Raw genomic sequence first — 15,248 nt, forward strand, 5'->3', positions numbered from 1 at the left:
CGCTCGGATATATCGCTCTGAAGTTATGACAGCACATATTATGCAGATGACAGACTCCTAATGTTTTTAAACAGCACTTAAGGAAACAAAACGGACGGTAAGTAACGTTATCTTCCTCATACAGTACATTTCTCTTGGAAAATAACTAGCACGCATTTTCTAGTGGTCCTTATTCTTTATATTTAAGTAACTGTTTAAGTTTGTGTTGTTTTGCAATTCTGGCATGTTACAGAGGGGCTTCTTTGTCAGTTAGATTCATGTTATGATGGGATCTTTAACATAACGTGTTGTTTTTGACAGTTAGGTCGTATTTTTTATTGTTATCAGAGGCTTTGTTTACATGCTGCTTTCTTGTTGAACTCACTGTAAGACAAAGGATTTGCTATGTACTGTGTTGCTTTATTAGTTTTATATAGTAAGAATCGTATTGTTCTTTTGCTGTAGGTAAATACTAGATTCATGTTTATGTAAAGTTTGTTTTATTGTCTTTCTGAGACTGCAGATACAGTAAAGTAATATAATATGCTCAGTTGTATTTGTTTCTTATTGTGGATTTAGGAGTATTTATGTGGTCGTAATTCCATTCTGCTTTCTTGCAAAGATGTGTAGTATGTATAATTTATGAAAAACATTTTAAATCCCTAATGTAATTATAAATGTGTTTTTTAAATGTTGTTTGTGTCAACGTTCAAAATTCTCTGTATGTGTGTGTATTTATGTCACTATGCGATTATATCTAATTGGACAGTAAGAAATCTGAGTGGTTATTTGTCTGTTTAACCTACAGAATAAGAGATGTTGGATGCAGACTTATAGGACATATGGACTTTAATCATGGACTTTGAATCATACAAAGGTGATGCTTTTAATTATTTTTATTTTGACTCCAATGCTTAAATTCTTGTTGTAATTTGTTCATTTTTTGACATTTATTTTTAGACATTTTTAATTATTTTTTAATTATTTTTTTTTCTTCAAAATGTGTGCAGAATGGGTTTCCTTAACTAATACAAGTGAACAGGTTTTTGTGTGGTTGCTGATGGTCCAGTGGTCAGAGCTGATGGTGCGTGACCTAAACCCATCGCAGGAGACTTGGGTTCAAATCCTGCTCTGCTACTGGACTAAATGCTTGTAGTAGTAAGGGTGTGTGTTTATTTTATTTTATTTTTAAAAAAAAAAAAAAAAAAAAAAACATTTTCCTCCTCCTTTCTCAGGACCACCTCCCTCTCTCTTTCTCCATAGGTACACCCCCACCTCTTGATCCAGCCTTCATCTCTTGTACTACCCCACAAATGTTTATTAGGTGGTGGAATTAGAACCCATGCCTTTATTGTAACCTTGTCCGCAACCGTGTGTTCAGCCACTGGCGCCATTGTGGCTGTCACACTGAGAGCTCTCCTTTGGGGCACTTTGTTGGATTTAATGATAGCAATAGTGGGATTTGAACTCAGGTCTCCAAGATGAAAGTCCAAGGTCTTAACCACTGAACCACTGAGCCTGGTATTATCGGAACTTTTGGACAGGGTTTTATTGAGAGATTTAATTTAAACAATGTAAACAGTATAGAAGAAGGGATTTGAACCTAGACTTTCATGTGTGGTGGGCAAGTGCTCAACCACTGAGCCACAAACTCTGTGGTAATGTTGCTGTGTTTAGCTGCAGAATTAGGTAAAGCTACAATTTAACACCCTTTAATAGTGGGATTTCAAAATTAAAGCTTTAACCACTGAGCTAATAAGTTTTAAACATTATGTTAGAGTTTGTTTCAGGGGTCATTTTGATGTTATGTTCAGCTACAGCATTAATCAAAGGTGCAATTTAATGCAAGCAATAGTGAGATTCGAACTCAGGTCTCCAAGATTAGAAAAGCAAAGTTTTATCCACTGAGCCACTGAGTTTGTGACACTGTACTTGAGTTTGTTTCAGTGGTCATTTTGACTTTATCTCGAACTCAATTCCCAGAGGGCTGCAGCTCTACAGAGTTTAGCTCTGATCACACTTGTGTGGAAGTGTTATTTTTTCATTTTTCAATGACAGGACAGAGTAAATGAGACAGGGAGTGAGAGGGGGTGGGATCGGGAAAAGTCCACGAGGTAGAATTCGATTTCGGGACACCCGAGGAGCAAGTGCACCACATGTCAGCGCACTGCCCACAAGGCTATTGGCTTTGACACCTGTTTGGAAGTATTCCTGTTTGTTAGTATTCCTGAAGACCTTGATTAGCTTGATCAGGTGTGTGTGATTAGGGTTGGAGCTAAACTGTGCAGAGCTGTGGCCCTCCAGGAATTGAGTTTGAGAACACTTAACTACAGCATTAATGAAAGCTACAATTTAACTCAAATATAGTGAGATTTGAACTCTGGTCTCCAAGATTAGAAAAGCAAAGCTTTATCCACTGAGCTACTGGGCTTGTAATGCTAAATGAAACTTTGTTTCAGGGGTCATTTTGATTTTGTTTATCTATGTTTAGCTATGTTTGTAACACTATCTGAACATTAGTTTCAAGGGTCTTTTAGATTTTATTTTTAGTTGCAGCATTAATTAAAGCAAGAACTTACAAGTAAGAGGAAGATTTGAACTAAGGTCTCCAAGAATGAAAAAAGCAATGTTATGTGAGAGTTTGTTTCAGATGTCATTTCAGTGTTTAGTTACAGCATTAAATAAAGCTACAATTTAACATAAGTAGCAGTTAGATTTGAACTCAGGTCTCCAAGACTGTGGATTTAAATTGTGATATTCTTGAGAACTTTGTCATATGATGAACGCATAACCCATAGGATTTGAAACAATACTTTCAAATTTTAAGGCAAGCAGTTATCCTCTGTGCCACAGGGTTTGCAGTGAGGCGTGGTTTGGTTTTAGGTCTTAGGTAAATCTATGTAAATTTACATTGTTAAAACAGAAAAGTGATTGTTGCATCTGTGAGATTTGAACATGTCTCTTGTAATTTTGTGGGAGATACCAAATCTGTTTGATTAGTAATGAGAGAAATATTGTACCAAATAAACTGTTTTGGGGGGGGGGAAATCAATCAGTTTATTAAGAAATGTCTGTCAGATGTCAGTCTTGTGTTTAAATGCATGAAACTGATAACACAAACACACTTGTAAACAACATTTGTTTATTGAAATCCAGTTTTATATAAATTAGAAACATAGAAGGCAACAACCCAAGCTGTTTCTAGTAATCCTAAAGACCTTGATTAGCTGCTTCAGGTGTTTTTAATCAAGTTGGAGCTAAACTCTGGAAAGTGGCTGTTTTAACATTTTAATGCAGATACGTTTGTCCACAAGAGGGAGCTGATACACTGATCTGATCTTATACATGTGCCTGCTTATCAGTAAAAATAAGTTTAAAAAAAAAAGCTTTCATTAAACAATATAAATGTTTAGTTGTTTTATTAGTCAGTAGTTCAGTGACACATGTTAACAGTAATTGTTATTTTAAGTGTCTTTGTAGGTCTTTAGAAGCCAAAGTCTCACTCCTCTATCTATAACCTCATCCAGAGCTCCAGAGACTCAGAGCTTCACATCCTTTTCAGTGACAAAGAGAACGATCCTCACCCTGATGGAAAAAAATGTGAAATGAGAGAACAGTAATTCAGGAATTGACTGGAATCACATTATACAGACCACATAAATAAACGAAATAAATATTTATTTATTGGTTATAAGGATCTGCTTTTAACATCTTTGAAAATAAAAGCATGTGTCCGTTTATTTGCCATTTAAAAATATCATGTATGGTTTTTAAATTATTAGAGACTGGTCAAACTCACTGTCTAAATGTTCCACAAGGCGGAGATGCTGAACCTGATCTCCTACACTTGTGTATAAATATTAACAAAAAGTCACCATTAGACACTTTGACATTGGATATTGTGTACATTATATCAGTCTTTATCTTACAGATAATATATGCCAACATATATTTTGACACAGGCTTTAAAATTACTTCTCATGTCTTCCAATCAAGCTTTATTATAAAAGCTGCTTGAATTTGTAAACAACACACACCAACACATGGAAATCATTGTCTAACTGTAAACAGACATGATACACATTCATTTAAATAAAGCAAAACAAAACCACATCTACTTTACCAAACTAAAAGCGTCTCAGAGAATCGTTTGCTCTGTATTTGATGTGTGTTTACAATTTGACCATGTGCTTTTGAGTTCAACACATTTCATCCATCTTACCTCATCAGGTGAGTGCTGATCTGGTAGATCCATGTTACACTGCTGGTCGAGACCCTGGGGAAAAAAACTTTTTTGTCGTAAAATGAATGCATTTTAAAATGTCAGAGCTCTCGTCTGCGACTAAAACTAAAAACTGGAGTGTGCATTTCCATCAGCTCCACTAGATGGTGTAAGCTTCAGATGATTAACAACACTACGCTTGTTTAAACAACACGTGCAGACAGTTTAAAACAGACACTGCAAAACATTTTAATCTCACTAAAACAACACATATTTAAGCTCATCGACAAATAAAACCGACGCACAATGAGATAAAGTGCAGGAAAAGAGCCTCAACACAACTCACCTGAAAGTATCCTTTCATACAGTGCATTTCTCTTACATTATCTTCATTCAATAATTTATTATTAAAACTTTTCTTCTAGAAAGTGGCGAGGACAGTGCTGGTTGTGAATATTGCTCATTACCAAAAGTAAACAGATATGCAAACAATAACTACAACTAGCAGTGTCCAAAAACATTTGGACTGCATATTTTTAACATTAAAATGTCTTTGTGGCATTTCATTTGATAACTTAAGAATTTGCCATTGTTTATCCTGGTACTGTATACCTTATTTCCAAGTCACCACTTTGGTATAACACACGGTATAACTCCAATCACAGGTTATACTGACATAATTTAGGAAGCTGCAGTACCAGGATCAGCAATGTGAAAAAATAAAAGGATATGGGAGAGGACGAGGCCCGCACAGATAAATGAGGAGAGAATTCCACACATAGATCCAGGGTCAGGGCATGGTGGTTGAAAAATGTCTGTGGGGGATGTGCTGCCCTTCAAATGAAGATAGAGTCAAAGGCTCCCCAGATGAAAAAAAAACAAGGTATTACTAAAGACTGGCATTCTATGCAGATTATAGGGATAACTAATCAGAGCATCGTGATGTTCTAAAAGAAAGACTGACTGGGGGACAGAAAGAGATTTCCCAGAGGTGGAATGTGTGAAACATGCATCCCATGAGATGAAGGGAAAGCACAGGAAAGTATTTCCATGCTAGGTGGCTTAAATCTAGAACATAAAAGATGCCGACTGAGTGCTTATGTGTGTGTGTGTGTGTGTGTGATTTGACAGCCATTTTATACCTACTAGCAGTGCTTTTAAATGAACTTCCTAACAGGAGGTGCTTGTCCATAAATTAGAATGGCAATGGAAAAGCTACTGGTAATATATAAATAGCCGATTACCTAATCATTCCGACAATTCCTCTGCCATCACTCCATCACCCTCCCTTCCTCTCTGTAATGTTGTCCCAGGGGGACCAGAAAGCCACGCCTGTCTACCTTTTCCATATTTTTTAAAATACATTAAACAATGTGTAAAACCAACTATAAAATACATTAAACTATGTGTAAAAATAAGTGTTCTGAATTTGTCACACAACAGAAATGTGCACTTAGACAGATTTGGAAGATTAAAAAAAACGCCAAGTAAAAAAAAAAAAAAAAAGTTGAAAAAATCTTGAAAAAATAAACAATTTTCTGCTCTCAAACGTTGGGGGCGTATCCGATGCGGCGTCGAAACCACGCCCACTCGCGGGAACGCTCCTGCCTCTCTCAGATACAAATACATTTAAATAAGGAGACCGAGCTGTTTTAAAATTATCTTAACCAGGTAATAGGCATTCACGTGACTAAGATATAGCTAGCTAGCAAACTGTAGGCTGTAGTAACTAAGGTACTGACAGTAACTGATGCTAATAGCTCTGGTTATTATAATGTTAGGGACGGGAGCATGCTCAGTGGCTCCATTGCGTCATCAAAACATGATTTCAGCCCCACCCAAAAAAAAAAAAAGTCCTGAATTTAGCGTGTTTTCAGCAATACAATATAATGTGTTTAGAAACAATTATCTGAATTGCCTTTTCAAGAACTTTAATCATAAATTTAATTAACTATTATAATATAATATACTTCTTTTTCATAATCATCTATGAATACATCTCACTTAACGTATCCAGTTCAATAAAGCTGCATTTGATCAAACATACAATAAAAACAGTAATATTTTTGACAACAATTTAAAATAGCAATATATGTTATATGTAAGAAACTATTTTAAAATGCAGTTTATTCCTGTGATGCAAAGCTGAATTTTCAGCAACAGTTACTCCACTCTTTAGTGTCACATGATCCTTCAGAAAGCAGTGTAATATGCCGATTTGGTGCTCAAGGAAAACAATCAATATATTTAATTTTTATTATTTTATTACATCATTTACTGTATTTTGAACACAGCTTAATATTTCTGGATTCTCTGAGCAGCATTTAAGTGAATTATAAATCTTTTGTAACATTATAAATGCATTTACTGTCACTTGTAATCAATTAATGCATACTTGTAAAATAAATACTTTTATTCAGAAGTATTTATTTATTAAAAATCTTACTGACCCCAGAGTTACAGTAGTGCATATGTATTTCTATAGTTGAAAGAAAAATATTCCCATTTAAAAAATAACAAGGAATTTTGAAATTGACTGATTTTTTTTCATACTACACAATTAAAGGGATAGTTCACCGAAAAATGAAAATTCTGTCATTAATTGCTCACCCTCATGTCGTTTCAAACCCGTAGGACCTTCGTTCATCTTCAGAACACAAATTGAGATATTTCTGATAAAATTTGAGAGCTTTCTGACCCTGCATAGCCTGCAACGTAACTGACATGTTCAAGGTTTAGAAAGGTAGTAAAGACATCATTAAAATAGTCCATGTGGCAGTTTTTTGTTTTTTTTTTGCGCACAAAAAGTATTCTTGTAGCTATTTTATCAATGTCCTAACCAACTTTCTGAGCCTTGAACGTTTCAGTTGCATTGCTGTCTATGCAGGATCAAAAAGCGATCGGATTTCAGCAAATATATCATAATTTTTGTTCTGAAGATGAACAAAGGTCTTGCGGGTTTGGAACGACATGAGGGTGAGTAATTAATGACAGATTTTTCATTTTTGGGTGAACTATCCCTTTAAAGGAAAGGTTTTAAACAATCTTACTGCCAATGTGTGGAAGAATCAAGTAATTTCCTGTGATGTAACTGACATTGTGCTACAAAATATGTGGACTGAGTTCAACTTATCGTAGGAGGGACATTCTTTGAGGTTTGTGTTATGAAACTGATTGATCGTTTTCTCTGAGCGGTGTAGACTGTAGTCATTCTTCTGATGGATGTGTTTTACATGAGTTCATTACCTCAGAGCACCAGACTGGAAGTGGGCCTCTGGCAGGCCGACGCCCAAACTCCCCATGTCCCCCTGTAGAAACACAGGGATCGCCCGGCAACTGTTTCTGGGGAAGCTCCCATTGGCAGCTTCCTGTGCCACTCCCACTCTGAATAAACACGGCGTTTCTTGTTTCTGGATCTGACTAATGCAAGTCTGAAGACACCCCCCCCCACCCCTACAAAAAACCATTTCCGCTTCATCTTGCTCTTTCCTTCCTCCTGTGACCTTCTTTAGTTTGCGTATACTTGAGGTCTTAAATGTGTGCGAAAAAATTCTGTCAGGTCACATTGATCCCTTGACCCAAGTCAGGGACTGGCTAATAATAACACAGACCAACTGCATCCTCTTTTTCAGACATCCCCAGGAGGGTCATCAAAGGCGACCCAACCCAACAACGGAGCCACATTGTCATGAAGACGGCTGGTGTGGATCTCCTGTCCTGGCTCTATCAGCTCTACAGTAGCATTCTGAGATAATCAACAGGCTCTGCACTGTCAGACAGAGGCAGATAGATGATCCTTCTACAGGGCAAAGGTCATATCTAAACACCTACACACTGGTTGTTTCCTTGTAGAGGTTAAGAGCCTGTTCCAGTGTTCATGGTAAATGTTCCCAGCCTACATCTTGGTCTGGTCACTCATCTCACGATGAATCACAATTTAAATGTTACTTTTTGTAAACACCATTAGTGAAATAGCAAAATCATTTACATTTACACATTTACATTTATTCATTGTATCCAAAGCGACTAAAAATCCCATCAATAATATTTTGTTTGTCACATAATTCCATATAGATGTATGTGTTGTCAAAAACATTGGTGTTAAATTGGGTTTTTAGTCTGGACTCAGAGCTATTGAGGACATTGCAGTGTCATTAAAAATTTTAAATAAAAAATTATAGATATTTTTAATTAAATTAATTTAATAAAAAAAAAATATATATATATAAAATGAATAATGAAAATCTAAATAAAAATACTTAAAATAATAATAGATATTTAAAACTCTATTGAATTCATGTTGAAAAATACAGAATAAGAAAAAAATTCAGAATAAGAAAAATCATTAGTAAATCACTTTTCAAGTTGACAAGTATAATATTATAAACAATATAAATGTGTCTGGGTGTGTATCCCGAATATGAAAAATATTAATAAGGATACATGCCTTAGAAAGGCCTAGTCTTTTGTTTGTGGACAATACCATTTACAAATTAAATTATAAAAATAACAATAATTATACATCAGGTATTAATGTAATCAAGTGTGTGTGTGTGTGTGTGTATTTATATATATATTTATAAATGGAATTTTTAAATCATTATTAATACTTTAATTAGAAAGTATAAAATCAAGTATTTATACTAAATTAATGAATTAATTAATGAATATATAAATAAATGGTGGAATTTACCATTTAGAAATGAATTTTCTAAATCAGTATTAATACTTTTCTTATAAAGTATTAAATCAAGTATTTATAAAAAAAAAAAAAGTATTAAATCAAGTATATAATGCTTTTCTTATAAAGTATTAAATCAAATATTTATAATAAATAAATAAATAAATGGAGGAATTTACCATTTAGAAATGAAATTTCTAAATCATTATTAATACTTTACTTTAAAGTATTAAATCAAGTATTTTTAAATAGTGTTAAATGAAGTATATAATACTTTTATTATAAAGTAGTAAATCAAGTATTTATAATAATTTAATAAATAAATAAATGAATGAATGAATGGAGGAATTTACCATTTAGATCCGAAATGTCTAAATCATTATTAATACTTTTATTATAAAGTAATAAATTAAGTATTTATAAATAAAGTGTTAAATCAAGTATATAATACTTTTATTATAAGGAATTAAATCAAGTTTTTATAATAAAAAAATGGAGGAATTTACCATTTAGAAATGAAATTTTTAAATCATTAACAGTACTTTTGTTATAAAGTATTAAATCATATTTTATATTTATTTATTTATTTATAACTGATTTAATAAACGTATTAAAAGTAATAAAAGTAAAATAATAATAATTTTAAATATAAAAATCTTTTTTTATTATTATTATTATTTCATTTTTTAAAATGTACGCTCCATACAAAGACACTGGGCCTTTCTAAAGCATGTATCATTATTAACATTGTTCATATTAGAAATTTCTAATATGGGCAGATAATAAAGTTGGGAAAAAAACACCCTAGACTTACATTCGAAGAGACACAGAGGGACTACAATGTCATGGAGACTGATGTCCAATGTATATATTTTAGAATATGTAAACAAATAGCTTCAAAGCTGTTTACTGTTTAATAAAGTTATTTATTCATGATTCCAAGATGTCAGTGTTGGATGGCTGATTTTTCAGCGGTAGACGTGGAGGATTTGAAAGATATTTCTTTACATACTATAATACCATAACTGCCTGTTTGTTTGAAATGAGGAGGTTTTAAACACGTTGAACTTAAACAAGTGGTTTGGAATGGAAAAGAGGTAGAAATAAACAAAGGATTTGTGGAGAGTGGTACTGTCAGCAACAGATGAGAAAAATAAACTAGATCATAACATTGGAGGAGTTACCCATTCAAATGCATTCTCACACACACGAGGTGCTGGTTTTCCTCACAGGGATTGACTCCGCTTGGTACCAGGCTGCTGATAAGGAGGTGCAGAGTGTTCTGTGTCCTGTCAACTCCTAAATCACACACTTTCAGGGATACTCACACACACACACACACACACATTTATCTCACAGTAAAAGGGAGAGTTCGAACAACACAGGCAAGATTATGCAAATGTTATTTTGATCATTAAGAGACACCACATTGAATGTCTGACATGTCAACCATGTTTTGAATCTACTGCATTCGTGTAATGTTGCCTGTACTCCTCTGCTGGTTTAAGCTTTGAGTTTAAATGTACACACACACACACCCTGACCACCTGTGCTTCTGAGAGCATGTTCTGCGTTTTCATTTATCATTACATCATAACTATCTATACTCACTGACAGACCAGGTATCATCCCTTGAGGAAAACTGTTAAAGACTTTCCCATGTGGGAGTATAACATGCGATGGTGAAGTGTTGAAGAGAAAAACATGTAAATCATTTTTGGTAGGTTTATTCTGTGAAGAAAGTAAACTTGTGATTTTGTGAAATATAAATAAAATTAAATAAAATAAATAAATATAAAAAAATAAGCATAAATAAATATTAAATTAAATTAAATATGGATTTATGGAAGTTATTTAGCAGGCAGCTGTTTTAGTTTTTCTTTTACCTAAGTAAATGGAAACTGCACCTGTCAAACTCAGCCAAAATAAATAAATAGAGTAAAAATACAATAAAAGAAAAAAAAAATAAAATAAAAATGTAATTATTAAAATAAAATAAATAAATTATAATTTAAATTGATTAATCATTAATTAAATGTGTAATTAAAATAAATAAAAAACAAATAAATAAATTAACAAATATTAACAAACTATTAAAGCAAAAATAAATATTTTTTGATTAATTTTTAAAAACTTTTCTTTTACCAAAGTAAATGTGTACTGCATCTGTCAAGCTAAAAAAAATTAAAAAAATAAATAAAAAGCAAAAATAAATAAATAAAATAAAAATTTAATTGCTAAAATAAAAAAAAAAAAGAATTAAATTGCTTAATAATTAATTAAATGTGTAAATAAAAATAAATAAATAAATAAATAAGCAAATACATAAAATAAACAAACAAATAAATAAATTATTGATTAAATAATTTAAAAAAAAAAAACTTTTCTTTTACCAAAGTAAATGGGTACTGCATCTGTCAAGCTCAACCAAATAAATAAATAAATAAATAAATAAAATGAATTAAAAAAACAACAAAATAAAAAGCAAAATAAATAAATAAAACAATTAAATTAATTTTAAATTATTAAATAACATTTTAAATTAAATTAAATTAAATTAAATGTGGATTCATGGAAGTTATTTAGCAGGCAGCCGTCCTGATAGTTGTTGTTGTTGTTGTTGTTGTTGTTTTTTACCAAAGTAAATGGGAACTGCACCTGTCAAACTCAAAATATGACCAAATTAATAAATACAAAATGTAAAAATAAATAAATGAAATAATTGTTAAATTAAATTATTTTTTATTTTGTTTTATTTTTTATTTTTCCTTTTACCAAAGTAAAAGGGTACTGCACCTGTCAAACTTAAAAACAAGCAAACAAACAAAACAAAACAAACAAACAAATAAATAAAATATTCGTTATTAAATTAAATTCATATAGTTTGTTTACATGTTAATTTATTTATCTGTTTTTAATGTGTTTCATTTATTTATTGTTTTTATGTATATATGTCATTTGGTCATCTTGTCAGATTTTCTGTTTTGTTGAGCTTCAAATAATAACAACAACATTAATAAGAATAATAATTATAATTATTATTACTATTAGAACTATTCTTTAATAGGACAAAAACTCATTAATCTTCTTTGCAGAATGAATCGTTTAGAAATATTTAAACATTTGAAGCTGGTTACGTTTTTAATCACAAAACAATCTCAGATAACTGCAACATGGAATGTGAGCGCTGGACATCTACAGTACACTCTACACACTTTCCACATATCTGAAGAACGCATGCCGTAAATCCCAAGATAAATTAAATAAAGAAGCTTTAGAAATGGTATTCATCATGGGGGAGGCTTGGCCCTGCCTTGTCAGTGCACTTGGCACGGCGTCTCAGCGCATCTAAAGAGCGAGAGTGAAAGAGCGCCCGCATTCTTGGAATGCTCTTACCATTGTGGCTCCTTAATGAGGCAGGGTGAGCGCGCGCTCTCCCTGTGACAAAACCCTCGCGCCACTGAGCTAACGATAGATGGGAGGCGTGAAGCCAGACGTGAGAGCGTCGGCCTCCAGCCTTGCGACCCCCGAGCTGTTTAACATGCGATCCGTCACTCGCCACACCACGAAGAGTGTCAGAAGGGCACCCTCGAAAATCTGGACCAACAAAGTTCTCTAGTTATACAGATGCTTTAGATAGAGCTGGATGTGAGTGGAGTTTTAATACTATTTTCTTCTGTGAAGTCAACTTTTCCAGCCCAAAAGATTTGAAATTAAACTGAACCATAAACGCTGAATGGTAAAATTACTGTAAAATGGTCATAAACTAGTTAAAATTTAACAGATTTAGTGTTTGCATATGCAACCTGCTGTCAGATTTTTTTCACCCCACTTCAGTTAAGGGGCCCCAAGGGCCTATAGACACAGCTAAATCAAAACAATATATATTATTTAATTTATTTATATAATTATATAGTTTAAACAATCCAACATAAAATAAAATGGCCTGTAGAAACTTCGAAATAATTCGAAATAAAAGTCGAATAATTGAGTGAATTAAAAAAAAAAAAAAAAACGCAATAAATTTAAAAAATGTATAAACAGCCAAATCAAAATAAATCATTAAATAAAACAACAACAACAAGTAAAATGAAATAAAATGGAAAAATGGCCTGTAGAAACGACCAAGTCAAAATAAATAATTGAGTAAATAAAATTAAAAATACACTAAAGTGGACAAATGGCCTGTAGAAATAGTCAAGTTAAAATAAATTAAAAAAATAAAATAAAATAGAAAAATGGCATGTAGAAACTGCCAAGTCAAAATAAATAATTAAATAAAATGAAAACTAAAATAAAATGGAAAAAGGGCTTGTGGAAACGGCCAAGTCAAAATAAATAATCAGACATATAAAAATAAAATGAATAAAAAGGAAAAATTAAAACAGAAAAAACTATTTATTTTTTTTATTAAAAATTATATTGAACTGTAGAAAATGCCAAGTCAAAATAAATAATCAAATAAATAAAATTTTAAATAAAAAAGGACAGATGGCCTGTAGAAACTGCCAAGTCAAAATAAATAACTGAATAAATAAAATTTAAAATAAAATAAATGTAAAAAGGCCTGTAGAAATGGCCAGGTCAAAATAAATAAATAATTAAATAAAATTAAAACTAAAAATAAATGAGAAAAGGCCTGTAGAAACAGCCATGTTAAAATACATAATTGAATAAATAAAATTGAAAATACAATAAAACAGAAAAAATGGTCTGTAGAAACAGCCATGTCAAAATTAATAATTAAATAAATAAAATTAAAAATAAAACAAAAAGGAAAAATGGCCTGTAGACATGGCCAAATCAAAGTAAATAATTGAATAAATAAATTAAAAATAAAATGGGAAAATGGCATATAAAAACAGCCAAGTCAAAATGAATAATTAAATAAATAAAATTAAAAACACTAATACATTTCAATAAAATAAAATGCAAAAATGGGCTGTAGAAACTGCAGAATCTAAACAAACAAACAAACAAACAAACAAATAAGTAAAAATCATACATGCATAAAATTAAATTAAATTAAATTAAATTACACACATTTTTTATGGAGTTGTTGTATACAGAACAGTATATGAAACTTCACACACACAGGTTTTTGCCAGAGCCATAAGGCTACTCAGTGGTAAATTCAGAAAAAAATATGTGGACTGCAAGCCCAATAGCAATATAAACACCACATTCCTTTGCCCAGCTGCTGGCATTACGACACAATTGTGAGAATCATGGAGCATTTACACTCGACGACACACACGGCTCAACTGCTCTAAAGCGTAAGATAAAGAACTGAAGTGCTTGAAAGACAATTTAAAACAATTTGCCTCTCCACATAATGGATTGGTTCTCCAAAAGTTTCATGCTCAGAGCGTTAAGAGGGCAAACAGGCCATCACAGCAGCTATTTCAGGACAGAGAGACGCCCAGGAAGTACGACCAACACCCATGTGTTTATCTGCCTTTGTACAGCACCCAAAACATTTCCCCTCTACCATTCATAACAATCACACATGACATGACAGGAGTTGTGTCACTGCTCTGATCTAACGCTTCCTATTGACTGGTTGCAACCGAGGGCCTTCTCTGGGCCCACACTGAGCTAATGCTATAATTAATGGAGCATAAGTAGATGGCCATGAGTGGAGGTCACAAAAGGTCGCAGTTCATGAAACTTAAGTTGAATAGAGGTATTGTCGTTTATGGCACTTAAAAGTAAACATGAATTTCCCAGACTAAAACAGGAGCTTTTGAAGTCTGGTTGTCATGGTTATTGGCTCGGCGAGTGTGGTGTGTGTTGGCACTGTCAGATCTGGCCTTCACAAACTCCACGCCAGCTGCGCGCACACATAGCTTTCTCAGACTAATTAACCCATTCGCTTTCTGACAAATATGGGACCTGATGATATCCAGGCAAATTTCTCTAACTAACGTAACTGATTAATTATATTAAAAAACAAAACAAAAAGACGTTACAAAGTCTGTAAGTGCGAGGATATTCAGTAAAATGATGCATATTGTGATTCTTTTGTTATTGTCCCAACAAATTAAATTAAATTAAATGTTTTGCTTCATTTATTACAGTATTTGCTACATTGAAAACCACAATTTTGAACACCAAAAATATTTGATTAAATTGTGTAATTATAATACTATATATTATTAGATATATGCAATATACAACTAGTAGAAAATTATATATATATATATATATATATATATAAATTACTTATCATAATATTATAATTATAATAAGGCTTAATACATTTAATAATCATAATCATAGTACATTATGATTATTCATATTAAGTTTATAATAAAACAAATGAAAATGTAATGTAAACTTTTTATTATTTTATAATAAAATACT

The 15,248-nt window shown here is 32.2% G+C and overlaps 1 long non-coding RNA gene across 1 annotated transcript; it reads right to left on the reverse strand.

The window, feature by feature from the left end:
• Positions 1 to 3,033: 3,033 nt before the first annotated feature.
• Positions 3,034 to 4,353, reverse strand: LOC127163964 (uncharacterized). The gene is made up of 2 exons (XR_007827565.1): positions 4,202 to 4,353; positions 3,034 to 3,825 (listed from the first exon to the last, which is right to left on the reverse strand). It is a non-coding gene; the product is annotated as an uncharacterized LOC127163964 (long non-coding RNA).
• Positions 4,354 to 15,248: the final 10,895 nt, after the last annotated feature.

Source organism: Labeo rohita, chromosome 4, assembly GCF_022985175.1.
Source record: "Labeo rohita strain BAU-BD-2019 chromosome 4, IGBB_LRoh.1.0, whole genome shotgun sequence".
Taxonomy (NCBI): Eukaryota; Metazoa; Chordata; class Actinopteri; order Cypriniformes; family Cyprinidae; genus Labeo; species Labeo rohita.